This window comes from Prionailurus viverrinus, chromosome B3 (assembly GCF_022837055.1).
Source record: "Prionailurus viverrinus isolate Anna chromosome B3, UM_Priviv_1.0, whole genome shotgun sequence".
NCBI lineage: Eukaryota > Metazoa > Chordata > Mammalia > Carnivora > Felidae > Prionailurus > Prionailurus viverrinus.
The window spans coordinates 5,443,644-5,471,512 of record NC_062566.1 but is presented as its reverse complement, the minus strand read 5'-3'; the positions used below and the strand labels follow the sequence as shown (position 1 = coordinate 5,471,512).

Here is a 27,869-nt window from a genome sequence, read left to right as displayed (position 1 = left end):
TCTGAAAAGGTCTATTTATTGCATGATTCCAACAATACAACATCCTGGAAAAGGCAAAGATATGGAGACAGTAAAAGTATCAGTGGTTTCCAGGGCTTAAGGGGGAGGATGGGATAAAAGGCAGAGGACAAAGGATTCTTAGGGCTGTGAAACTACTCTGTATATACTATCGTGGTAGATACATCTCATTATACACACGTCCAAACCCACGAAATGTCCAACACCCAGAGTGAACCCTAATGTAAACTATGGACTTTGGGTGATAGTAATGTGTCCAATGTAAGTTCATCAACTGTACCTCTGGTGGGAGATGTTGATAATAGGGGAGCTATGCAAATATGGGGGTAAAAGTACATGGGAACTTTCTGGACCTTCCTCTGTTTTCCTATGAATCTAAAACTGCTCACAAAAAATAAAGCCTATTTTTAAAAATGAACTGGGGGGATAAAAAGACCAGCATCTTTGGATTTTCTCTTAACCCTTCATGGAGCCAAGGCCATTAGGCCACAGGGCAGTAACATCACAGTACTTTTGAGTCACTGCTCAATACATTGTAGTAGCCGCTAAATATCATTTTCTCTCATTTCCTTGGTTTCTAATCCCTAGGTGAATAATGGATGCTACTTAGACGCTACACATCACGGAGGCATAATCAAATGGAGAGGATATAGTCACCAGCCACTTGATCAAAAGGAAGAACAGAAAAAGGAACCCTACCTGCAGAGGAGGCAAAGGAATTACTCTTGGCTCAACATAAGCAGAAATGCTATGTGCTCTCACCTGATTCTGCTGTTGTCCATAAGGTATGGTGGACTTAACAACTCGATATTGTTTTGATCTTTCTAGAACCCTTTTAAGGAAGAAAGGGCCAGCTCACGACATACTTTTACATTTCCTTATGGATTTTGTTCTGTGTTCACCACTTTGAAAATTATTTTGATGATACAGGTTTTCCAATTTCTCCAAAAGCAGTCCCCACAGTATCCCCATACTTGTTCCTTCAGCCGAAGGCTCTGTTCCTGACCAGTATGCCAGCAGAATAGGGTATGTTTTTTAATCTTCATCATTTTTACTACATACAAAAGTGATGCACACACGTTATTAAAATAAATTCAGGCAATAGAAAAGTATAAAAGAAAAAATAGCGAAAATGGACTCATATTGTACATCTAAGCTGGCAACTTGCTCTCTGGATTAGACAGTTTATGTTGGGTATCTCTTTGTGAGCATCCTTCCCACGGCAGGCACCCTCTTTACTTTTAAAGACCAGACCTGAGGTCTGGCTGTAGTGACAGGAGTCAGCTGCTGATATGAATCCACCATTTCTTCAGCGCTGTCTGTCTCCTGGTTGCGGCCTATTCGCATGAGTGTGGACAGAGGCATCTGGGCCCAAGGAATTCATCTGTGCAGAGATGTGCCCCCAGAAGGATGGGTTTTCCAACTTTTTGGCACAGCGGCTCTCCTACAAGGGCATCTTTGTAGCAGGAACCTGCTAGTCAATACTGCCAGGGGGAAGATGCTAATTACTTGAGCAAGGTGGTGACCATCCACATGCAAAGAAGCTATCTATCACGGAGCTTCCGGATGTATCTCTGAAAGATCTGAGAAGTAAGCGAGGCAGCAGGACTGAGCCCCAGGCACGGGCAGCATGTGTGGGGGTCAAGTTGCCTCTTGCACACGTGATAGTCCTACAGCTTTGCTTCCAACACAGGTACCTAAATAGAGGTGATCTCTCCAGGATGCTGAAATAGGGTACAGCAGCTGTTCTCAGATCACTGCGTTCCATAGTTCCACACAGGTGCCTGCCTCTTTCCCCTAAGGTCGCTGGGCTTGGGCCAGGAGGATGGCAAGCGGGGCAAGGTTGTCTGTCTCAACAGCGACACCGTGTGGCAGGACCAGCAACGACAGTCAAAAATCCTGAGCACCATGGTTTTCCGGGTTTTCTCTGCTGAAGACGATAGTATCCAGGAATCTTGGAGTACCTCTGGTGGGAGTCATCACAGGAAAGAGGATAGCAGGAAAAGAAAAGATACATTCTCACTGTAAGCAGTCCGGGATAATAGAATGACTTCAGTTAAATATTAAAAGAAATCTGTGTCTCAAGCTGATGAATAAGGATGATAACAAAGGCAGCTACCTTTTGTTATGTATCCTCTTTGATTCAGGAGTGTGAAGCTCTTTGTATACCTTAGCTTATTTACTCTTCACAGCACGACTTAGAAGGTATGCATTTCTTTTCATCAGTTGAGGAAACTGTAAATTAAGAGAAGTTAAGGCACTTGCCCACCTTTACACGTGCCAACATGTGGTAACACGGCTGTTCTGACCTAAAACTGCCTAACCCCCAACCGGTGCTCTCTTCATGATTCCAGAGAATATGAGGAAAATAAAAGGAGCCAATGTCCTGGGACAGAAGTCAACGCATTCCATTCCCTGTCCCTTGTAGGTGTGGAGGGGTCGGAAAAGATCTAAAAGATTCCAAAAACCCAAGGATAGCATTCCTACAGATTGAGAATTCCAGTTTCTAACATCACCACCTCCAAGCCCAAATCTTATAAAATATCTACACATTTTCACCTCCAATTTTTCATTGTAACTGGTAAAAATCAGTGGTCAAAGGTATCAATAGATAGTATTCTTCTTACAATTATATGTCATACAGATTTCCTGGGCACAACGCCCAAGTTGGTTTAATTTATTTTTATTAGTTAAAATAGAACTTTGGGGGTGCCTGGGTGGCTCAGTCAGTTAACCATCTGACTTCCACTCATGATCTCACAGTTTGTGGGTTCGAGCCCTGTTGTCAGGCTCTGTGCTGACAGCTCAGAGCTGGAGCCTGCCTTGGATTCTGTGTCTCCCTCTCTCTCTGCCCCTCCCCTACTCACACTCTGTCTCTGTGTCTCTCAAAAATAAATGAACGTTAAAATAAAATTTTTTAAAGACCTTTGTAAAGTCCAAGTGTTTTATTAAACTGCCATCACCTAGTCATCTGCTAGTAGCACAAATGTGTGTGACAACTGAAATGTATTGTCAACACAGGAAACACTCTATTTCCTAGTATCTTCACTAATAGCCCAACCTAACTCAATGCACAGTAATATTCTGACAGTCAACCCTCCCTTCCCTTCTCCTTACATTACAGTCTTCAGGAGCTTTGACAGGACTGAAGGTATATTAATCCAGGATCCTTTGATTTTAAAGAAGGAAAACACACTACACCAGTTCATAAGAAGTTGTGAATTGGCTCTCTAAAATAATCTTTTCTCCATTTTCCTCCACAGGAACATAATGGACTTAGAAAGCAGCAAGTGTCCAAAATTTTTGCTATGGACAAAATGTTAATGAATGTAAACCTCCCAGTGTGAAAGCTAAGGTATAGTTGATGGAAACCAGGAGTCGGAAAGTGGTGAGGGGGTGGAAGAGGAGTGAGAATAAAGTTATCATACAAAATGGGGAGAGAAGGGATCCCACCAACAACTAATGGAATGAAGAGGGTTAAAATGGTAACAGCAGAGGAACAAAAATGAGGATATAACTGGAGGAGGAGGAGGAGGAGAACAGGGCAGGGGAGTTGGGTGTGTATATTGGTTAGCTATCACTGAGTAACAAATTACCCCAAAACTCAGCAGCTTAATACAACAATCATTTATTACCACTTGCCCACCTGCAAATGAGCTGGAGTTCAGCTGACCTAGGCGCAGTCTGGCTAGATAGCTTTGCTTCCTTCTGTGGGTCTAGGAGTCCACTGGAAGAGCTTTGCCCCACATCTTTTATCCTTCTCTGGAGACCAGCAGGCTCATCAGGTGACGGCAGAGGTACAAGAGAGCAGATTCCACCTCACAAGCAATCCTCTAATCCCTGACTGCATCGTGTCTACAAACATCCCATTAGCCAAAGGATATCACATGGCTGGGCCCGCAGTCAAAGGGTGAGTCACAAAGGAGGGAGGGTCTGCAAAGCCAATGGGCATAGAGATAGGGAGGGGTGAGGATGGCAACCAACGGAGGCAGAAAGGTGGGTGACGGGAGAGGAGAACTAAATTCTACCAAAGCAAAAACTAATAGAAAATATTCTATAAGATTGATTGGGTAGTGGTGGGTGTTTATTATCTAGAGAAGCAGATTAATACTCAGAGACCTGAAAACTGAAACAGAGTTGTTTCCTTCCAGAGATTAGTACCAAGATGGGGAGGGGTGGGTTAAGGTTTATCAACTTTTCATTTGTTGTTTGAATTTCTAAACTCTGTACAAATATCGGGGCGCCTGAATGGCTCAGTCGGTTAAGTGTCTGACTTCGGCTCAGGTCACAATCTCACAGTTTGTGAGTGTGAGCCCTGCATCAGACTCGCTGCTGTCAGCACAGAGCCAGCTTCAGATCCTCTGCCCCCCTCTCTCTCTGCCCCTCCCCTGCTTGTAGGTGTGTACACTCTCTTTCTCTCTCTCAAAAATAAATATTAAAAAGAAATTTAACTGTGTGTAAATAGTAAAGATATCTGTAATTAATTTTTTTATTCTAAGTAGGGGCACCTGAGTGGCTTAGTCCATCCTTGAGTATATGACTCGATTTTGGCTCAGGCCATGATCCCAGGGTCGTGGGATCAAGCTCTGCATCAGGCTCCTGCTGAGTGTGGAACCTGCTTAAGATTATCTCTTTCTTGGGGCGCCTGGGTGGCTCAGTTGGTTAAGTGTCCAACTTTGGCTCAGGTCATGATCTGGCAGTTCATGAGTTCAAGCCCCACATCGGGCTCTGTGCTGACAGCTCAGAGCCCGGAGCCTGCTTCGGATTCTGTGTCTCCCTCTCTCTGCCCCTCCCCCTCCCTAAGATAAACATTAAAAAAAAAATTTTTTTTTTAAGATTCTCTTTCTCCTTCTGCCCCTCTCCCCTACTCTCTAAAATAAATAAAATGAAAAAAATTTTTTTTTCATTTTTAAATAGACACTGACCATTCTATACAATGTAGCAGACTAAAGATTAAAAACAGGCAATCTTCCCCCTCAAGAAGTTCACGGTACTGTCAGATGGAGCTCTAGTGAGTTCAAGCCCCGCGTCAGGCTCTGTGCTGACAGCTCAGAGCCTGGAGCCTGCTTCAGATCCTCTGTCCACCCCCCCCGGCCCCTCCCCCGTTCACACTGTCTCTCTCAAAAATAAATAAAAATTAAAGAAAACAAAATGAGTTAGAGGCTTAACCGACTGAGCCACCCAGGCGCCCCTATTTTTGTTTATTTTAAAGAGAGAGAGAGAGAGAGAGAGAGAGAGAGAGAGAGAGCAGGGGAGGGGGGCCAAGGGAGAGGGAGAGAATCCCAAGCAGGCTCCATACTCAGCACAGAGACCAACGAGGGGCTCGATCCCATGACCATGAGATCATGACCTGAGCTGGGTGTTTTGACACCAAGAATATATTTGTATGTTTATACAAGCATATATTTATATAGGAATAACTTAAGTTTCAACGAGAAGAGGATGGTGTGCTAGTTTCTTTGTTTTAACTACACGTCAACCACCATAGCAATATCTATTGTTTGACAACGTCCCCCAAAGGTTTTCGGTACTGCCTAGGCGCAAGCTCTATCAATCTTCATAGAATTACAAAATTTTGTTCCCTTGGGGACATGCCCTTGACCTGTCATTGGGGAACACACGTTGCAGGAGAATTGTTCCCGCTGCTCCCCCGGCCCCTCTAGCCCCTGCACCAACAACGGCATTGTAAGTGCACTGAGGACTTTTCAGCTCCATGCCTGACCCGCCCTGCCCATGCTGCAACCAAGCAGCTTACCTCTGCCCCCTCTTGACCTCTGTCTTACTTTGTCTGGGATGTTTTGTGAGTCCAGTGTGCACCAGGGAGTAAAACAGGCTTCAGTTCTGACTCGGCTCCTTGTTTAAAGTTATTCTGACCGGCCACCCGGCCAGCTCAGAGCTGGCATTTTATTTCAATCTCCATGCTTCTCTTTCCTCATTTCAAAGCCTGTAACAATACTAACGTCTCGTATGGTAAAGTTGTCGCAAACGCTGAAGAAGAATGTAGAAAGTTAAGATCGTCTGCACGCAAACCGGTAGAAAGGGATATTTGTCTGGGGAAAACACCCCAGGACATCTTGGGAAGGTTCACTGCACAGGGATTGCTGCGTGGGCACAAGACTTGTTTCTCCAGCTAAATTGTAAGGCTGTCCAGGGTTTTGTCTGCTACTACTCCCACGGAGCTTTCCGGCTTGTCTTCATTGGCCATCTCGCTTTGGTGTGCTGTGAAATGCTCATCCCAGCAGATGGCACAAGAGAACTGAGTCAGGGAAAAACAGCCTGCACGTTTCAATATGCACAGAGAACTGAGTTAAAGCACTCACGCCTTCATGTGCCTCTGAAACAGCCCTAGACATTGACTTCACAATCATTATAGAACTCTCCTAACAGTGTTGGGTCTGGAAGTCATGAGGGTAACCATTGTATCAAAAAACACGATGTTGCCGAGATCCACTTATTCAAGAACATTCATTCCCTGAGCACCGCTGCGGTCCTAGAGACACAGAGATGGACACAAAATATTCCCTGCCTGCAGGGCATTCACAGTCTGGTTAAAGGCCAACAAGGAGAGGACAGTTTGCATTTTGCAGGGCTGTGCTATAATGACAGCAGTTGCCTAACTGTGACAGGATGGGTTCAGGTGGCCCGCGTGAGCCATCCTTTCTGCTGCAGCCACTCTGTCCAGCCTCACTGTCTCAAACCCAGCTCATCATCTCTGGCCTGGGTTACTCCAGAGAACCTACTAAGATATCTCACTTACTTATCTCAAGTTCATCCTCAGGGTAAATCTTTCTTAAATGCAAATATCATTTTGCTATACACCACCCACTTTACAAGATTTAACAGCTTTTCACTGACCTCATAATAACACTCATATCCTTAAACTTACTTGTAAGACCTTTTGTGATCTGACCTCTGCATTCCTCTCCTGCCCCAACTCTCCTCCTCTCCTGCAATCCATACATTAACCCAAGAGGTATGCTTTTAATTTCCCAAATGCTTTTTATCCCCTGCTGGTCTTTGCCCAAGTTGTTTTTCTCTCTGCCCAGAATACCTTAAAACTAAGACTCATTCCCTACCACCGGCTGTTGTCCATAATCTGGCTCACTAGTACATAAATTTCAGGTTTCAGATTAGATGTTACTTCCTTTGGGAAACCATATCTTACGGTACAGGATTTGGGTGGATAACCCTCCTGGGTACCGCATAGCACTCTCTGCTTCCGTTAGAATTTACCCCATCTCAGGTTTGCCCTGTCTACTGAAGCGTGTAATGTATCCCCATTACCTGGCACAATTCTTGGGGCAGAGCACCACTCAATCAAAATTAATTAAGTAGATGAACAAGGAAATCATAAAACACAATTGATACCATTCAAGGAATTGTAAGATCTTTGGCACACGAGCAATTCTCCCCGTGTATGTCAGTCGTGATCTCTTTTCATCAAGTTGTCCACCACACGTGCTCAGATAGTGCAAATAGGCTGGGACATGGAGAAGGTCACCTTATCAATCTTTTCATCCACAGCAAAGAAGTTCTATAAACTAAACAAAAACAAAAGCGAATTGTTTTTGATTTTTCACAATGTCTTCTTGTGTCTTCCCAGGTGGTTAAAATGCAAGCATTTTAACAAAGGTACTGTTCTCTGAGTTTCCAGCAGGGTCAAGGGAACAAACAAGGTACGGTAAGACATCCAGAGTCCAGCAAAGGTGAGAAGCGGTCACCGCCCCCAGGGCCTGTTGAGACAAGAGCAAGAAATACTGTTAGCAGAGAGAGGAAGACTGGTTGGTGGAGTTCTGTTTACAGAAGGAGGACTCGGCAGGACAGAGCACGAATCTGGGAGGGGAGGGAAACAGAGTAACCTGCATCCTTACCTAAACGAGCTCCAGGAGAGCAGCACTGTTTCTTCCTTATGTCCTCAGAAAAATGGAATTAAATATAAAATATAGAGGGTTCATATTTTTGAGTGATTACTTTAAATATATAGAGAAGTCCAGAAATTAATAAAACAGACACCCACATTCCACAACCCACATGTCCCACGTTAGCTTTTTATCGTGACTGCTTTGGACTTGTTCTTTTAAGGAAAAATAAATTGCAGATCAAGTTAGGGACACTCTCTCACCTTCCCCCATCCCTCCACTCTCCTCTTCTCCTGAGATCGTCACTAAATTGGCGTGCATTACTCCATTCCCTGTGCTGCTACGTGTGTTTATATCCACAAACAATAAATAACATTGTTTTGTGTCACTTTGTATTTTACAAAGTGGTTCCAAATTGTGTGTATCCTAACACATTGTGCATCAAGTACAATGTTTCTGAGGCTGCTGTTGGTACCCAGGCAGATCTGGTTCGTTTGTTTTGACTTCTGTGCTTTTCCATCCCATGAATATTTACATTGCCTGTGATTACCAATATATTTGAATTCGTTTCCACCATTCTTATTTTGTGTTTTTTTCTATTTATGCCTTTCCTTTCCTGCCCTTTGGATGGTGTATGGGGGTGGGGGGATGGTGAGTATCATGTTTTCTTTATCATCTTAGTTTCCTCTAACCATCTAAGAAATTACAGATTCTGTTTCTTTTATCTTAAATCATTAACACTGCATGGTTACCATCAAGAAAATATTAGGATATTAAAATGTTTTCACTCTGAATCATCCTCTCCCATCTTTCATGTTATTGCTGTCTAAAATATTAGTTCCTGGAGCCCCTGGGTGGCTTAGTCAGTTAAGTGCGCAACTCTTGATTTCAGCTCAGGTCATGATCTCACAGTTCGAGGATTTAGGCCCTACATCAGGCTCCACACTGACAGTGCAGAGCCTGTTGGGATTCTCTCTCTCTCTCTTCCTCTCTCTTTGCCCTTCCTGTGTGCTCTCTCTCTCTCTCAAAAATAAATAAGAGTAAACCTTAAAAAATTATTTAAAAAGTAAAACCAAATAAAGTATTAATTCCACATCTTGAACCACAAAAATAAAATCATTAAAAAAAAATTTTTAATCACAGTTTATTTAGATTTGCTCACACTTACTAATTGCTTTGCTGAACTTTGCATCCTTACTTCTCCCTTCTTTCTTCTGAACTGTATCTTTCTCCTTGAAGCCCACCCTTTAGTGACTCAGCAAGAACCAGTGAGTGATTGTTTTAATCATCATGTAAGTATTCTGGGGCCACCTGACTGGCCCCGTCAGTGGATTATACGACTCTTGATCTCAGGGTGGTGAGTTCAACCCCCACATTGGGTGTAGAGATTACTTACAAATAAAAAAAATTAACTGTTATGTAAGTATTTTTATATTCTCAATGTTTTATTTGCCCCATGCCCCCTGAATGATAGTTTAGCTAGGATAAAAATCACCGAATACTGAAGGCTACATCCCTTCACCTCTGGCCTCTACTGTTGTTCATGAGAACTCTGCTGTCCACAACATAATCTCCTCCGTGGACAATCTGTTTTGTCTCTCTGGTTCCTTATTTATTTGTTTGTGTTTGTTTTTCGAATGTTGGAAAACAGTTTCAAATTTAAAGAAAATGTGCAAAATAAAGATAGTACAAGAATACTCATATACTGTTATGTAAATTCACCAACTGTCAACATTTTACTCCATTTGTTTTATTATTTGTTCTCTTTACACACACACACACACACACACACACACACGCACATTTTTCCCAAATCATTTGAAGAAGGTAAGTCATATATATCATGCTCTTCACCCCTAAATACTCTACTATATATTTCCTTGGACGTTCTCTTATATAGCCCTCAGTATACTTATCAACTGTAGTAAATTTAAGAATGATACATTGTACTGGGGTGCCTGAGAGGGTCAGTCGGTTAAGTGTCCAGCTCTTGATATCAGCTCACGTCAGTATCTCATACTTCTTGAGATGGAGCCTTGCATGGGGCTCTGTGCTGAGCATGGAACTTGTTTGGGATTCTCTCTCTCTCTCTCTCTCTCTCTCTCTCTCCCCCCCCCCCCCACCACACACACACACACACACACACACACACCTTTGCTCATGCTCACTCTTTCCCTCACTCTCTCTCAAATAAATAAACTTTTAAAAATGATACATTGTATTTAATCTTTCAATTCTTACTCTGTTTTTTTTTGAATGACCCAGTAATGCCCTGTACAGCATCATCTCCCCTACCCCCAAAGTACACAATCCAATCTAGTCTTAGATATTGATTAGCTGCCATGAATCTTTAGCCTTCAATACTCCAAACTCTTTACGCAGCCTTTCTCTGTCTTTTATCACATGGACCATTTTATTACATGCCCCTCCCAAATTTTTAAATAGAATGTTCCTCATTTGGGGTTTCTCTAATGTTTCTTCATTAGATTCAGGTTATACATCCTCGTCTGGAAAGTTAAGTTTATATTATCTGTGACCTTTGTAATTCCACAATTTAAAGATTCATATTAAACTAGTGTTTTCATGGGGCACCTGGGTGGCTCAGTTGGTCAAAGCGTCTGACTTTGGCTCAGGTCATCATCTCATGGGTCATGGGTTAGAGCCCCGTGTCGGGCTCTGTGCTGACAGCTCAGAGCCTGGAGCCTGCTTTGGATTCTGTGTCTCCCTCTCTCTCTGCCCCTCCCTGGCTCACACTCTGTTTCTCTCTCAAAAAATAAATCAACATTAAAAAAACACAAACAGTGTTTTCATGAAGCTAGACCCAGAAAGGTATAAGAAAAAGTTAATTTCATTCTTTTCTTCAGTCCATTCAAACTTTCTCTGCAGTTCCTTCCCCATTCCTACATGAAATCTCGAATAATAACCTAACAGTGACATAATTGGGGGCTAGTCCAGTATAATTTTTTAATGTTTATTTATTTGAGAGAGAGAGAGAGAGCACAGGGGAGGGGCAGAGAGAGAGAGAGTTCAGAGGATTCCGAAGCAGGCTCTGAACTGATAGCACAGAGCCTGTTGAGGGGCTCAAACTCACAAATCCTGATATGATGTGAGCCAAAGTTGGCTCAACCGACGGAGCCACCCAGGCTCCCCAGGTCCAGTATAATTTTCAAACTATAAATGTATTCACATTCACATCTTCCCTTCCACTGCTTGGAAAGCAGACATCTTTGCCCACCGTTGATGGAAGTGCAGATCGGTCCACACAGGGCAGCCACCGCTTGTCTCTCCACTACCAGGCAGGAGTGGCCCTACCACGGCCTCTTGGTTTTAGATTCTTCAGGAATGAGTCCTACATCCTCCGTAGGATCCTGCAACCTCAGGAAACACATGTCAGGCCTGCCAAGCAGCACCACTGAGGTCACTTTCTCTCAGCTTGAAACAGGGGGCCACATCCAACTGCTCGGTTTGAAATAGGGGGACACGACGACTTGCTCCTCCTCCGTGAATGGTCATGAAAATACAGCCTATTGGTAACTGCTAACAATTCCCTCTCCCAGCCTCTTCATCTTTCATGTTGTGTGTAGGTCCAAAGTCAGGAACTGACTCATATTGTCAGAACCAGTTTTGCAATCTGTTAGTGTGGCCTGCATTCGTGACCAAGAAGCTAACTTTGAAACTGAGTCACCCTTGTCACCTATTGACTTGTTCTCCATCTTTCGATCCGGCTGAAACTGCAAAAGAATCTCATTTTCACCTCCAGTTAGACCTGTCTATTCTTCTGGAAAGTTCTCTGTCGTCATCATTTTAAATATTGCTTTTCCCAGTTTCTTTCTCTTCTGTCCTTCTGAAACTTCAGTTGGACACGTGTCAGTGTGCCTCATTCCGTGATCATTCTCTTCCCACCTCACAGCTTCCTTTCATCTTTCCCATTTCGTAATCTCTCTGTGGCATTCTGGGCAATTTCCTCAGAACAAACTTCCAGTTCACTAATTATTTCATCAGACGTGTATAACCTGCTATTTATCCCGTCCACAGAGGGCTTTTCTAATTTCAACGAGAAAATTATTTTTTTTTGAGAAATTCTATTTTTAATTGTTAAAAGTTTCATTTGGGGGTGCCTTCATGGCTCAGTCAGTTAAGCATCTGACTCCTTTAAAAAAATTTTTTTTAATGTTTATTAATTTTTGAGAGAGACAGAGTGTGAGTTGGGGAGGGGCAAAGAGAGGGAGACACAGAACCTAAAGCAGGCTCCAGACTCCGAACATGATGTGGGGTTCAAACCCACAAACCGTGAGACCATGCCTTGAACTGAAATCGGACGCTTAACCGACTGAGCCACCCTAAGCCTCTGACTCTTGACCTCAGCTCAGGTGTTCACTTCAGGGTCATGAGTTCAAGACCCACATTGGGCTCCATGCTGGGCATGAAAGCTACCTAAAAAAAAAAAAAAAAAAAAAAAAAAAGATATATTTTCCAAATGTATCTTTTCTTATAGTATCCCCTTCTTCCGCTATAATCTATTTGATTGTTCTAAGGATTCTTAAGTTACCTTCTCTTTCACATTAGTATACGATTTTAAGTCCTTAAGGTACTAACCCTTCCCCACGTTGTGCCTAGTAATTATTCCTCATGGTGGATGGTTTCCTTACATGGACTGTCGTTTTTTTTACCATGACTTAATACTTACTGGAAACGTCATGCCCCTTAGGTTATGAAAGTATCCCTTTAGGGTAGCTTTATATTTGCTTCTGTTGAATACGGTAGAGAGTTCGTCTGTCTGAAGCCAGGCTATCTATAATGTAATTAACATGGGGTGCCTGGGGGGCTCAGTCAGTTGAGCGTCTGACTTTGCTTCGGGTCATGATCTCGCAGTTGACGAGTTCGAGCCCCGCGTCCGGCTCTGTGCTGACAGCTCGGAGCCTGGATCCTGCTTCTGATTCTGTGTCTCCCTCTCTCTCTGCCTCTCCCCCCGCTCATGCTCTGTCTCTCTCTGTCTCAAAAATGAAGATAGATAAATAAACATTTATAATGTAGTTAACAGAACATTTGGACTCAACATTCACATGTGGCACAGGAATGCTGTTTTAGTTCTTCAGGAGAGATTTTTTTCTCTACCCAGAACGTCAGACAGAGACCTGCTTTCTGGCTGCTTTCTTAGGATACTGGGAAGATTCTTCCAGTCCCTTTTTTGGAGAAAACCGCCATTCCTTGCAATCTGGTTTTATCTGGAGGTTTGGATGAAGTAGTTCTTTGTGTCACATGCTTCCTGTCACTCCAGGGGAGTTCAGTCCCCAGCCCCAAGTTCCCAGGGCTCATATCAAAATCTGGTCTTCCCTAAGTCGCTGTAGCATTAGCTGGTACACTTTCTGCTCTCCTCCTGAGTTCTCTTCTTCATGTGTGTCATCTGGGAATCTTATTTTTTTTCTTTGAGTGTGGCTTTGTTTTTATTTTTCCCAATGTTTTATTTTAAATTTTCCAGTATGTTAAAAGAAAAGTATGCTCAGCATCTGTATACCCCTCACCTACATTCATCTAGAGTTAGAGAGGGAGACAGAGAATGACCTTGGCTGGCTTCCTCTTTTTACCAAAGTCCCTGTTCAATTCTTTGGTTGACTTTTTCTACTGACTCCAACTAATTTGTCAATTAGGTGTGGGGCAAATATCTTTTCCCATTCTGTAGCATGTATCTTCACTCTTTTTTTTTTATTTGTTTAATGTTTATTTATTTTTGAGAGAGAGAGATAGCATGAGCAGGGGAGGGGCAGAGAGAGAGGGAGACACAGAATCTGAAGCAGGCTCCAGGCTCTGAGCCTTTGGCACAACTCAATGCGGGGCTCAAACCCACAAACTGTGAGATCATGACCTGAGCCGAAGTCGGAGGCTTAACCAACTCAGCCACCCAGGCGCCCCCGTATCTTCACTCTCTTAATGGTTGTCTTTTGTTAAATAGAAAAGTCTTTAATATGCTTACATTTACCAACGTACTCCTTTCTGGTTAACTGATTTTTTTGGCTCTTCATAAGAAATCATTCTTTACCTTTATTTTTTTTCTTTACCTTTATTTTTATGTAAATATATAAGAATGTGTGTGAATTGTATGTATGCGTTTTTATGAATTATACATGTAGTTTATATGTGTGTATGTATGTATGTGTGTGTATACACATGTTGGATAAACTACATATATAGATAGTATATCCAACATTTCTATACATTTGTAATAGAAGGTAGGGGTATATATTAGCTCAGTCTAGCATTTTGCCAGACCCTACGATATAAACTGTCAAGGAAAGCAGCATAGAAAGAGCAATAAACAGTCAAGGGACTTGAAGTTCAGCCTCATGACAGCACCTGCAATACCTGTATGAGGAACTGTAGGTGACTAGACCCCCTAGAGTATAGTTTCGCTCTGTCTTCAACCATGTAATTACCGCATTCTGTGTCTTCAAACCAATTAAATATTAATTGTGCTTTCCCAGGTGTATTTTTAGTCCAGACCTCAAATTCACATCATACTTACTAAGAAAAATTTTTAGATATACTTGCAATTGAATATATTTCCCATGGGAAGCATTAAGGAAATCTGTTGTTAACAGTATCCATTTGTGACTAATAAAAACATTGTTTTAACATAATCCTTTAACTGATAGGAATCTGTTTTCTCAGCAATAGGATGATCATATAATTTATTATCCAAACCAAGACGTTTTGATTCTGAAAGAAGGTAATGTTGATTATTATTCTGGAACAACTGGTATAAATATATACTTTCCCAGGCATCTTTTCATGGGTTTCTCTACCCATTTAGAAATATACCAGACGATCTCAAAGATTTCTTCTAGTCTCCCATTCTATTACCCTATGAGAAAAAAAATAAAAATAAAGGAAACTGTTCTATTTCCTTAAACCCATTTCCTACTCTGATAAGTAGGTATGTTGCCTCTTCTATCACATGGCTTACTTTTTAATAACTAGGCTATGGTGAAAATTTCAGCAATTCAGATAAAGGTAGAGGAAAAGAGGGAGTGGGATATAGGACCAGGACAGGCTAACGTTCCGTTTACCTTTTTCCCAAAAGCATGGAATCGCACTCACGTCTCCAGCACATGACTTGCACCTTGTACTTAGTGACAGGGACAATCTGTAGTGTTTTGGAAGTGGTCCAAGTATGTTGAGTCTATGCCCAGTATGTTCGCTGGGAATCGAAGTTCCTCAAAACCTCATTTCTCACAGCTGTGTTTTCAGCGAGCCCAGACACCTCTGGCAGAACAAGAACACTGGAAACAGACCCACCCACATATCGGTGGTAACTTGGAACTCAACAGCAGTGGTATTTGAAACCACTGGGGAAAGAAAACACAATTTAACATATACTACTGGGATAATTGGCATCTTGCGGAAAGTGATAAATTAGACCCTACCTCACATAAAACAAATCGCAAATGTGAAAAACAGTATTTCTAGCTCTTTTGGAAGAAAATATAAGAAAATGTAACTTAATGATACTACAGTAGGAAAGCAATTCATAAGACACACAAAAAAAACACAAACCATAAAGTGTGCATTTTACAAATTACAATTATAACCTCTGGATAAAAAAAAGACAGCCATAGATAAGCGTATAATCAACAAAGATTAATTGACTAAGATAAAGAAATATTACAAAAAAATTTTAAAGACGGTCATATTAAAATGGACAAAGGATATGATCAGGCAGTTTACATAAACAGAAACAGAAACATCCAATGAACATATAAAAAAGATGTTCCGTGGAGGGGCGCCTGGGTGGCTCAGTCAGTTAAGCATCCAACTCTTGATTTTTGGTTCAGGTCATGATTTCACACTTTGTGAGATTGAAGCCCACATTGGGCTCTGTGCTGACAGCACAGAACCTGCTTGGGATTTTCTCTCTCCCTCTCTCTCTGTCCCTCCCCACTCACATGCGCTATCTCTCTCTTTCTCTGTCACGTAAATAAACATTAAAAAAAATTTTTTTTGAAAATATTCAGGGGAAATGAAAATGAAAACAACATTAAAATATAATTTTACACCCATAACTTGGCAACAAGTAAGAGTCCGATAATACTAAGTGAGAACATGTCGGAATAAAACAGTGCTGTTCATTGCTAGCAGAAGTGTAAATCAAGTCAGTTGCTTTAATGAACAATTTAATGGCATTATGTAATATTCAAAACTGCTTGTTTTCAACTCAGAATTACATGCTGGGGAAGAAATTATGGAAGTCACATGTTCACAAGACTTCATATGCAAAAATATTAATTGCAACATTGTTTATAATATTATAAATTAAACCTATTTTTCCATCATTGGGGGAATGGATAAATAAACCAGTGGGATATTATATAGTAGTTAAACCAATATTAATTTTATAATTAAAAAAACTAAATTGCAAGAAAGATACCACAATGTCATTTCTATCTATTTTGAAAACACAAATGATACCATATATTGTTTCAGACACATCCAGGTATACTAAGAAGTATGAAAACATGATGGGAAGGATACACACTAGCTTCAGGACACATGATTACTGGTGAGAACAGAAACAAAATGGGATGGGGTGCTTGGCTGGCTCAGTCAGTGAAGCATGTGATTCTTGATCTCAGGGTCATGAGTTCAAGTCATAGAGACTACTAAAAATAAAATCTGAAAGAAAGAGAGAGGGAAAAAGAGAGAGAGAGAGAAAATGAAGGAAGGAAAAAAGGAAGAAAATGGGATGAAGAGTGGTAAATTTTGTCCATATCTTCTACCTCATTCTTTCTCTCTTCTTCAAAGATTCCGTTTTACGTATGTTAGATCATTTGGTATTGTCCTATAACTCTTGGATGCTTGGGCCTTTTTAATTTTTTTCGTTTTTATTTTCTCTTTCACTCCTCTTTCAACAGCTTACAGATTTAGTTCCACAGGAGGAAAGGCTCCTGTTTTCATTTGGGTAATTTCTATTGACCTGTCTTCAGGTTCATTCATTCTTTCCTCGGTAGCATAAAGTCCCCTGAACTGCTCATTGACAGAATTCTTTATCTCTGTTACCTTGCTTTTATTTCTAGGCGTTCTATTTGACTCTTTCTTATATTTTCCATCTCTCTGCTGAAATCTCCCATCTTTTCATGCATGCTGTCCACATTTTCCACTAGAGCCTTAACAGTGGGTTATTTTCCTATATGTATATCTTATAATTTTTTTATTGAATGGACGGTGTGTTTAGAACAGTAACAACTGAGGTAGATAGTATTTATGCTGGGAAATGGACACATGTCTTCTTTTGGTAGGTCATTAGTGTGGTGGTCATGTTGACCTAGTCAGATATTGAGTAGGGTTTGAGTTTTGTTTGCTCCTATGGTTACCTTCAGGCTTCAGATTCCTCTAGTGTTACCTTGTGCTTAGTGTGGGGGTCGGATGTCAGAGGATTTTTCTCAATATTTTTGTTCCAGTCTTAGCTTTCAACCTTCCCTGTGTGCCTGCACCATGCAGGAGTTCTCCTTTGATACTTTTGTTCCCACCCCAGTGGTAAGTTGCTATTGCTTGTTACTCAGTGCTTGCTAGCCTGAATAGGGTGAGAGAGCGGGGTCAAGAGGAAATTCTCTGTTATCTTGGAAGGTCATGTATGCCTGGGTCTCAGAAGTGTCACATCCTTAGTGATTCTGTCCTTCTTCCCCATGGCAAACAACTCTGCTTTATACCTTTAGAAGGTCTTGTTCAGGAGATAGCTTCCTGCACCTTCCCTACCAGTAAGAAACCACTAATGATATTGGTCTAGGACTCTTGCTTAGAATTATTTTCTACCCTTTTCCCTGAGATAAAAATGATTTTTTTCTTTTACCTTTCCCCCAGCTACAGTGGGGCTTCACCTGTGTTTCTGGGGGTGAACACTCCTCTTTCAACAGCTTACAGATTTAGTTCCACAGGAGGAAAGGCTCCTGCAGTGGTGACCAATCTCCTCAAGGTCTAAACAACCCAGGCAAGCTTCTTCTGGTCTCCCTTATTTGCCTCAATCTTTCTTGTGAGCACTCTACAGAGGTCCATGGTGAAGAACCTACTAAAGAGTACAAGCTTCCCTTGTGTCTGGGTATGCCAAGATTTCTATACTATCATTGTAACCCACATTAAGCCTTCCAAAACTCATTGAAAATTTTAGTTGACTTCTTACTGACTAGCTTGGTACCAGTGTTTCTTCCTCCCAGGCTCTGCCAAGGGAAGCCTAGTGCTTGTATTCTGACTCTCCCTGTCTCTCCTTGGAAGTCTACTTTATCACACTCCAATCTCAATTCTCAAATGGATTCAAAAAAAGTTATGACTTTGTAGTTTGTCTGGCCTTTTCTTGTTGGGCAGGAGTGGCACTGCTAGCTCTCTACATCCTCAATGAAAGTAGAATCTATCTATATCTTTAATTCTTCATTTGTTAATTTCAAATATTAAAAAATTTAAAAACATATCCAAATTAGCCAAGTTTTATCATATGTTAAATCTGTTTGGTGGCTCCATGGTGTGGCAAAGATTTTTTACCTGGATACATCATCACCTTGAATAAAAGACTTAATTTTCTGCCCACCATGCAATTAGATGTAGCCACATGACTAAATGTGAGCCAGTAAGATATGAAAATGTTGTAGGAAACTTTTCAGAAGTCTCTTAAAAGAGGAAGAGGCATTCCTGTGGTGTGGGATGTGATTGCCAGAGCTCCAACAGCCATATTGAAAGCATGAGGGCATCTCAGGAATGGCACAGCAGATAACTAGAAGTTGAGTTACTAAAGATGATGTTGTAGGAGTGTCAAAGCAGCATTGGACCAGCTACCTACAGGTGTCTTTAATGTGAAGGAAAAATAAATGCCTATGTTGTCTAAGCCAATGTTATTATAGTGGGTGAAGGGGCATTCTATTGTCACCAATCTAAACCACTACATTTGATGTTGGTATTTTCTGTGTTTGAATTATTTCACAATTTGAAGTTTTACTTAAAGCAAAATTGCATATATAGTAAAAATACAAACAACATAAAAATATGCACTGGCAAAGGGAAATGTATAAAAATATTAACACTGATTACCTGTGGGTAGTGGGATTGTCTGTGATTTATTTCTACTCTTATCTTTCAATCTTCAAATTTTCCACATTGAGCATTATTCATTCGAATTTTTGTTTGTCTTATTGAAGCATGGTTTTCCTCCACTGTTGTCACTAATATGTCATTTCTACTGGGCTGTATAAAGAAATCCTTCAGCATTTTCTGCTCCCATATCACCTCTCTGCAATTTCATCTTTCTTTGTGATTCTTGTCTTCCCAACCATATGGTAATCCTTTTTTTTTTATTTTATTTTTTTTAATTTACGTACAAATTAGTTAGCATGTAGTGCAACAATGATTTCAGGAGTACATTCCTTAGTGCCCCTTACCCATTTAGCCCATCCCGACTCCCACAACCCCTCCAGTAACCCTCTGCTTGTTCTCCATATTTAAGAGTCTCTTCTGTTTTGTCCCCATCCTGCTTTTATATTATCTTTGCTTCCTTTCCCTTATGTTCATCTGTTCTGTGTCTTAAAGTCCTCATATGAGTGAAGTCATATGATGTTTGTCTTTCTCTAACTAATTTCGTTTAGCATAATACCCTCTAGTTCCATCCACGTAGTTGCAAATGGCAAGATTTCATTCTTTTTGATTGCCAAGTAATACTCCAGTGTGTGTGTGTGTGTGTGTGTGTGTGTGTGTGTGTGTGTGTGTGTGTATACCACATCTTCTTTATCCATTCATCCCTCGATGGACATTTGGGCTCTTTCCATACTTTTGCTATTGTTGACAGTGCTGCTATAAATATTGGGGTGCATGTGTCCCTTTGAAACAGCATACCTGTATCCCTTGGAAAATATGTAGTAATGCAATTGCTGAGTCATAGGGTAGTTCTATTTTTCATTTTTTGAGTAACCTCCATACTGCTTTCCAGAGTGGCTGCACCAGTTTGCATTCCCACCAGCAGTGCAAAAAAGATCCTCTTTCTCCTCATCCTCGCCAACATCTGTTGTTGCCTGAGTTGTTAATGTTAGCCACTCTGACAAGTGTGAGGTGGTATCTCACTGTGGTTTTGATTTGTATTTCCCTGATGATGAGTCATTTGGAGCATCTTTTCATATGTCAGTTGGCCATCTGGATGTCTTCTTTGGAGAAGTGTCTATTCATGTCTTTTGCCCATTTCTTCACTAGGTTATTTGTTTCTTGGGTGTTGAGTTTGATAAGTTCATTATAGATTTTGGATACTAACGCTTTATCTGATATGTTGTTTGCAAATATCTTCTCCCGTTCCGTCAGTTGCCTTTTAGTTTTGCTAATTGTTTCCTTCGCTGTGCAGAAGCTTTTTATCTTCATGAGGTAGCAATAGTTCATTTTTGCTTTTGTTTCCCTTGCCTCCAGAGACATGGTGAGTAAGAAGTTGCTGCAGCCAAGATCAAAGAGGTTTTTGCCTGCTTTCGCCTTGAGGATTTTGATGGCTTCCCATCTTACATTTATGTCTTTCATCCATTTTGAGTTTATTTTTGTGTATGGTATAAGAAAGTGGTCCAGGTTCATTCTTCTGCATGTCGCTGTCCAGTTTTCCCAGCACCACTTGCTGAAGAAACTGTCTTTATTCCATTAGATATTTTTTCCTGCTTTGTCAAAGAGTAGTTGGCTATATGTTTGTGGGTACATTTCTGGGTTCTCTATTCTGTTCATTGATCTGAGTGTCTGTTTTTATGCCAGTACCATACTGTCTTGATGATTACAGCTTTGTACTACAGCTTGAAGTCTGGGATTTGTGATGCCTCCTGCTTTGGTTTTCTTTTTCAAGATTGCTTTGGCTATTCAGGGTCTTTTCTGGTTCCATACAAATTTTAGGATCATTTGTTCTAGCTCTGTGAAGAATGCTGGTGTTATTGATAGGAATTGCATTGAATATGTAGATTGCTTTGGGTAGTATCGACATTTTAACAATATTTGTTCTCCCTATCCAGGAGCATGGAATATTTTTCCAATTTGTTGTGTATTCTTCAATTTCTTTCATAAGCTTTCTATAGTTTTCAGTGTATAGATTTTTCACCTCTTGGGTTAGATTTATTCCTAGGTATTTTATGGTTTTGGTGCAATTGTAAATGGGATTGATTCCTTGATTTCTCTTTCTTTTGCTTCATTCTTGGTGTATGGGAATGCAACCTATTTCTGTGCATTGATTTTATATCCTGAAACTTTGCTGAATTCATGAATCAATTCTAACAGTTTCTTGGTGGAATCTTTTGGGTTTTCCATATAGAGTATCATGTCATCTGCAAAGAGTGAAAGTTTGACCTCCTCATGGCCGATTTGGATGCCTTTTATTCTTTGTGTTGTCTGATTGCTGAGACTAAGACTTCCAATACTATATTGAGTAACATTGGTGAGAGTGGACATCCCTGTCTTGTTCCTGTCCTTAGGGGGAAAGCTCTCAGTTTTTCCCCATTGAGGATGATATTAGCGTTGGGTCTTTCATATATGGCTTTTATGATCTTGAGGTATGATCCTTCTATCCTTACTTTCTTGAGGGTTTTTATCAAGAAAGGATGCTGTATTTTGTCAAATGCTTTCTCTGCATCTATTGAAAGGATCATGTGGTTCTTATCCTTTCTTTTATTGATGTGATGGATCACACTGACTGTTTTGCAGATATTGAACCAGCCCTGCATCCCAGGTATAAATCCCACTTGGTCGTGGTGAATAATTTTTTTGATGTATTGTTGGATTCGGTTGGCTAATATCTTGTTGAGGATTTTTGCATCCATGTTCATCAGGGAAATTGGTCTATAGTTCTCCTTTTTAGTGGGGGGTCTTTGTCTGGTTTTGGAATCAAGGTAATGCTGGCTTCATAGAAAGAGTTTGGAAGTTTTCCTTCTATTTCTATTTTCTGGGACAGCTTCAAGATTCAAGAGAATAGGTGTTAACTCTTCCTTAAGTGTTTGATAGAATTCCCCTGGAAAGCCATCTGGCCCTGAACTCTTGTATTTTTTTTTTTTTTGGCAGATTTTTGATTACTAATTCGGTTTCTTTTTGGTTATGGGTGTGTTCAAATTTTCTATTTCTTCCTGTTTCAGTTTTGGTAGTGTATATGTTTCTAGAAATGTGTCCATTTCTTCCAGATTGCCCATTTTATTGGCATACAATTGCTCATAATATTCTCTTATATTGTTTGTATTTCTGCTGTGTTGGTTGTGATCTCTCCTCTTTCATTGTTGATTTTATTTATTTGGGTCCTTTTCTTTTTCTGTTTGATCAAACTGGCTAGTGGTTTATCAATTTTGTTAATTCTTTCAAAGAACCAGCTCCTGGTTTCATTGATCTGTTCTACTGTTTGTTTGGTTTCAATAGCATTGATTTTTGCTCTAATCTTCATTATTTCCTGTCTTCTGCCGGTTTGGGGTTTTATTTGCTGTTCTTTTTCCAGCTCTTTAAGGTGTAAGGTTAGGTCATGCATCTGAGACCCTTCTTCCTTCTTTAGGAAGGCCTGGATTGCTATATGCTTCCCCCTTGTGACCACCTTGGCTGCATCCCAGAGGTTTTGGGCTGTGGTGTTATCATTTTCATTGGCTTCCATGTACTTTTTAATTTCCTCTTTAACTGCTTGGTTGGCCCATTCCTTCTTTAGTAGGATGTTCTTCAGTCTCCAAGTATTTGTTATCTTTCCAAATTTTTTCTTGTGGTTGATTTTGAGTTTCATAGCGTTGTGGTCTGAAAATATGCACAGTATGATCTCGATCTTTTTGCACTTGTTGAGGGCTGATTTGTGTCCCAGTATATGGTCTATATGTGCACTGGAGAATAATGTATATTCTGCTGCTTTAGGATGAAATGTTCTGAATATATCTGTTAAGTCCATTTGGTCCATTGTGTCATTCAAAGCCATTGTTTCCGTGTTGATTTTTTTATTAGATTATCTGTTCATTGCTGTGAGTGGGGTGTTGAAGTCTCTATTATGGTATTACTATCGAGTTTCTTTATATTTGTGATTAATTGATTTATATATTTGGGTGCCTGCACATTTGGCACATAAATGTTTACAATTGTTAGGTCTTCTTGGTGGATATACCCCTTGATTATGATATAATGCCCTTCTGCATCTCTTGATACAGTCTTTATTTTAAAGTCTCGATTGTCTGATATAAGTATGGCTACTCTGGCTTTCTTTTGTCGACCATTAGCATGATAGATGGTTCTCCATTGCCTTACTTTCAATCTGAAGGTGTCTTTAGGTCTCAAGTGGGTCTCTTGTAAACACCATATAGATGGATCTTGTTTTCTTATCCATTCTGTTACCCTATGTCTTTTGGTTGGAGCATTGAGTCCATTGATGTTTAGAGTGAGTACGGAAAGACAGGAATTTATTGCCATTATCTTGCTTGTAGAGTTGGAGTTTCTGGTGGTGTTCTCTGGTCCTTTCTAGTCTCTGTTGCTTTTGGTCTTTATTTGTTTGTTTGGTGTTTTTTTTTCCTCTTTTCCCCCCTCAGAGAGTCCCCCTTAAAATTTCTTGCAGGGCTGGTTTAGTGGTCACAAACTCCTTTCATTTTTGTTTGCCTGGGAAACTTTCTATCTCTCCTTCTATTTTGAATGACAGCCTTGATGGATAAAGAATTCTTGGCTATTTTAACGAATGGTGCTGGGAGAAATGTACAGCAACATGCAGAAGAATGAAACTAGAACAGTTTCTTACACCATTCACAAAAATAAATTCAAAATGGATGAAGAGCCTGAATGTGAGACAGGAAACCATCAAAACCCTAGAGAAGAAAGCAGGAGAAAAACCTCTCTGACCTCAGCCGCAACAATTTCTTACTTGATACTTCTCCAAAGGCAAGGGAATTAAAAGCAAAAATGAACTATTGGGACCTCATGAAGATAAAAAGCTTCTGCACTGCAAAGGAAACAATCAACAAAACTAAAAGGCAACTGATGGAATGGGAAAATATATTTGCAAATGACATATCAGACAAAAGGCTAGTGTCCAAAATCTATGAAGAACTGACCAAACTCCACACCCAAAAAACAAATAATCCAGTGAAAAAATGGGCAGAAGACATAAATAGACAGTTCTCTAAAGAAGACATCCAGGGGGCGCCTGGGTGGCTTGGTCGGTTAAGCATCCGACTTCGGTTCAGGTCATGATCTCACGGTCCGTGAGTTCGAGCCCCGCGTCGGGCTCTGTGCTGACAGCTCAGAGCCTGGAGCTTGTTTCAGATTCTGTGTCTCCCTCTCTCTGCCCCTCCCCTGTTCATGCTCTGTCTCTCTCTGTCTCAAAAATAAATAAACGTTAAAAAAAAAATTAAAAAAAAAAAAAGAAGACATCCAGATGGCCAGCAGACACATGAAAAGATGCTCAACGTTACTCCTCATCAGGGAAATACAAATCAAAACCACACTGAGATATCACCTCACACCAGTTACAGCAGCCAAAATGAACAAATCAGGAGACTATAGATGCTGGCGAGGATGTGGAGAAATGGGAACCCTCTTGCGCTGTTGGTGGGAATGCAAACTGGTGCAGCCGCTCTGGAAAACAGTGTGGAGATTTCTCAAAAAATTAAAAATAGATCTACCCTATGACCCAGCAATAGCACTGCTAGGAATTTACCCAACAGATACAGGGGTGCTGATGCATAAGGGCACTTGTACCCCAATGTTTATAGCAGCACTTTCAACAACAGCCAAATTATGGAAAGAGCCTAAATGTCCATCAACTGACGAATGGATAAAGAAGTTGTGGTTTATATACACAATGGAATACTATGTGGCAATGAGAAAGAATGAAATATGGCCTTTTGTAGCAACGTGGATGGAACTAGAGAGTGTTATGCTAAGTGAAATAAGTCATACAGAGAAAGACAGACACCATGTTTTTTCTCTTATGTGGATCCTGGGAAACTTAGCAGAAGACCATGGGGTAGGGGAAGGGGGGGGGGGAAGTTAGAGAGGGAGGGAGCAAACCATAAGAGACTCTTAAAAACTGAGAATAAACTGAGGGTTGATGGGGGGTAGGAGGGAGGGGAGGGTGGGTGATGGGTATTGAGGAGGGCACCTGTTGGGATGAGCACTGGGTGTTGTATGGAAACCAGTTTGACAATATATTTCAAATTAAAAAAAAAAGAATTCTTAGCTGTATATTTTTCTGATTCAGCACATTGAATATATCCCACCACTCCTTCCTGCCCTGCCACATTTCTGTGGATATGTCTGCTGCAAACCTGATCTGTCTTCCCTTGTAAATTAAGGACTTTTTTCCCTTGTGGTTTCATGATTCTCTCCTTGCCTGAGTATTTTGTGATGATATGCCTTGTTCATGGTCAGTTTTTGTTGAATCTAATGGGAGTCCTCTGTGCTTCCTGAATTTTAATGTCTGTGTCTTCCCCCAGGTTAGGAAAGTTTTCTGCTATGATTTGGTCCCATAACCCTTCTACCCCTATTTCTCTCTCTTCCTCTTCTGGGACCCCTATGATTCTGATGTTGTTCCTTTTTAATGAGTCCCTGATTTCTCTAATTCTTAAATCGTGCTCTTTTGCCTTAATCTCCCTCTTTTTTTCTGCTTCATTATTCTCTTTAAGTTTGACCTCTATATTGCTGATTCTCTGTTCTGCCTCATCCATCTTTGCCACTGTGGCCTCCATTCAAGTTTGCAGCTCAGTTATAGCATTTTTTATTTCATCCTGACTAGCTTTTACTTCTTTTATCTCCAGAGAAAGGGATTATAATCTGTTTTCAATCCCAGCTAGTATTGTTATTATTGTGATTCTAAATTTTGGTTTAGACATCTTGCTTGTATCTGTGTTGGTTAAGTCCCTGGCTGTCGTTTCTTCCTGCTCTTTCTTTTGGGGTGAATTCCTTTGCTTCGTCATTTTGAAGGGAGAAAAAGAATTAATTAGGTAAAATAATTAAATTAAAAAAATTAAAATTAAAAAATTAAAAACAAACACACACACACAAATCAAATAAATGATGCTAGATCCTAGGTGTGTTTTTGTCTGGGTGTTGAAAAGGGCTTGATAGATTACAAAAAAGGGAAAGAAAAATAGAAAAAAAAGGAAATAGTTTGAAATTTTGAAAAAATGAATACACTGAATAGACTAAAATGAAATGATGGAAGTAAAATAGAATTTGAAAAAAATTTACACAAAAATAAAAATATAGTAAAAAAAATGAAAGAAAACTATTTTTAATAAAAATTGAAAATAAAAATGATTTCTTTCTGTATTCAAGAAAAAGAAAAGAAACAAAAAAGAGAAAAAAGAAAAAAGAAAGGAAAAAAGGAAAAAAAAGAAAAAGAAAATTGAATAGATGTTCCAGCAAATAGACTGAAATACTACTGAAATTACTTTGTTTTCCCCTATAAGTCAAACTATGAAGCACGTTATAGTCCATAAACTAAGCAGGGGGAGAGACTTGTGTTCCTGAAGAGTGAGGTTGGCCCAGTTGGGCAGGGCTTAGTGTGACGGCTCCGTTCTCCACTAGATGGCGCTGCCTAGCTTACTGGGGAGGATTGCTTTGGTGCTTGTAGGTACTTATGCGCATGCGCGGGAACAGTGGCCCTGACACCCAGCAACTCAGTCGCTAGTATCGAACTCTGTTTTCCCCGATGTGCAATTGTGCACCCGTCCTTTGTCTTCGGCCTCTGACCACTCCCGCTTTTACGCTGTCGGTGACCAAGCCCCAGGCAGTCTTTCCCTCCTGTGTTTTATCTCAGATGCGGCTATGTTTACCGACCCCTTACTTCTGAGGGACCACAGCTCTGACCCGCTCGGCTCCTCTGCGGAACGTTCTCACCGAGCACTGGCCGGTGCAGGCCACACCCAGGAACATTCGCGGAACCCTGCTGCTGCCGAAGCCAAGAGACTGCGGCCAGGTGCCAGCCCGCCCCAGAAAAGGTTTGCGAGATAGTGCAGCAGCAGCATTTCAGGGACTATGGAAACTCACAACACACACCTGGCACCAGGCTTCACCCTTAACGACCTTGTTCCAGCACCAGTGAATGTGGCTGTTCTCCCGGGTCCACTGGGGCCTTGCCTTTGGGGACCCACACAGCCTCTACCAGGTGTCCTCCCAGCAGGGGAACCGCCTCTCCCCATGTGGCCTGAAGAACCCCGGGCCCCACTCTGCTCCTGAGGATCTGCCCTTCCCATCAGAGCACCACCAGGTATCGAGCTGCAGAGTTTCAGACTCTGTGCCCCCCCCCCTGTTTATAGTCTTAATGGAATTTAAGCCCTCTCCTTTCTCCTTTCTCCCTTTTTAGTTCAGTCCCTGTGGCTGTTTCCACTTTTCCACTTTCTCTCCAGCTGCTTGTGGGTTGGGGGGGATGCTTTTCCCGTATTCTTTCCCCACCCCACCCCCCCTCCCCGCCCCATCTCCATCCTCTCTCCACCGCAAAAGTGGCTCCCTGCCCTCCACAGCTTCTCTCTCCCCCAGTTCACCTCTCTGCGCCACGTACCTGCTGATTCCGTGGTTCAGGTTGTGCAGATTGTTGTGTTATTCCTCAGATCAGTTTTCTAGGTGTGCAGGATGGTTTATTGTTGGTCTGGCGGTATCTCATGGACACCAGACACAGAAAAAACTTCCATGCTGTTCTGCTGTCTTGGCTCCTCCCCCTTCCTTTTTTTTTTTTTTTTTTTTTTTGAAGCAGGCTCCACACCGAGCTTGAAGCCCAATGCAAGGCTTCATTTCATTACCCTGAGATCAATCAACACCCTGAGACAAGACCTCAGCTGAGATCAAGAGTTGAATACTTAACCAACTGAGCCACCCAGGTGCCCCCCATATGGTAATCCTATTCTGAAACCAGAGTTATCAGTGAATGAAGACCTGAATGTGCTTCTCCATCTCACACTTATCACTTCCTACTCTTTGTCACCAAAGGGGGTAGATTTCCTCGCAACCAGTGACTTCAACTTCAGTCAGGATCCCAGAGAAATCATGGCTTTTCTGGTTCTGGCATTC

General features: G+C 41.1%; 1 long non-coding RNA gene across 6 annotated transcripts; it reads right to left on the bottom strand.

Annotated features, from left to right (window-relative positions):
* On the bottom strand, positions 1-27,540 carry LOC125168457 (uncharacterized). Of its 6 annotated transcripts, none has more exons than XR_007153151.1 (5): positions 27,364-27,540; positions 5,774-7,751; positions 3,665-3,951; positions 2,138-2,253; positions 1-2,040 (listed from the first exon to the last, which is right to left on the bottom strand). It is a non-coding gene; the product is annotated as an uncharacterized LOC125168457 (long non-coding RNA). The 6 variants fall into 6 exon arrangements; XR_007153146.1 differs by having other exon boundaries at positions 1-1,984; positions 27,364-27,539; XR_007153147.1 differs by having other exon boundaries at positions 1-1,984; positions 5,802-7,751; positions 27,364-27,539.
* Positions 27,541-27,869: the final 329 nt, after the last annotated feature.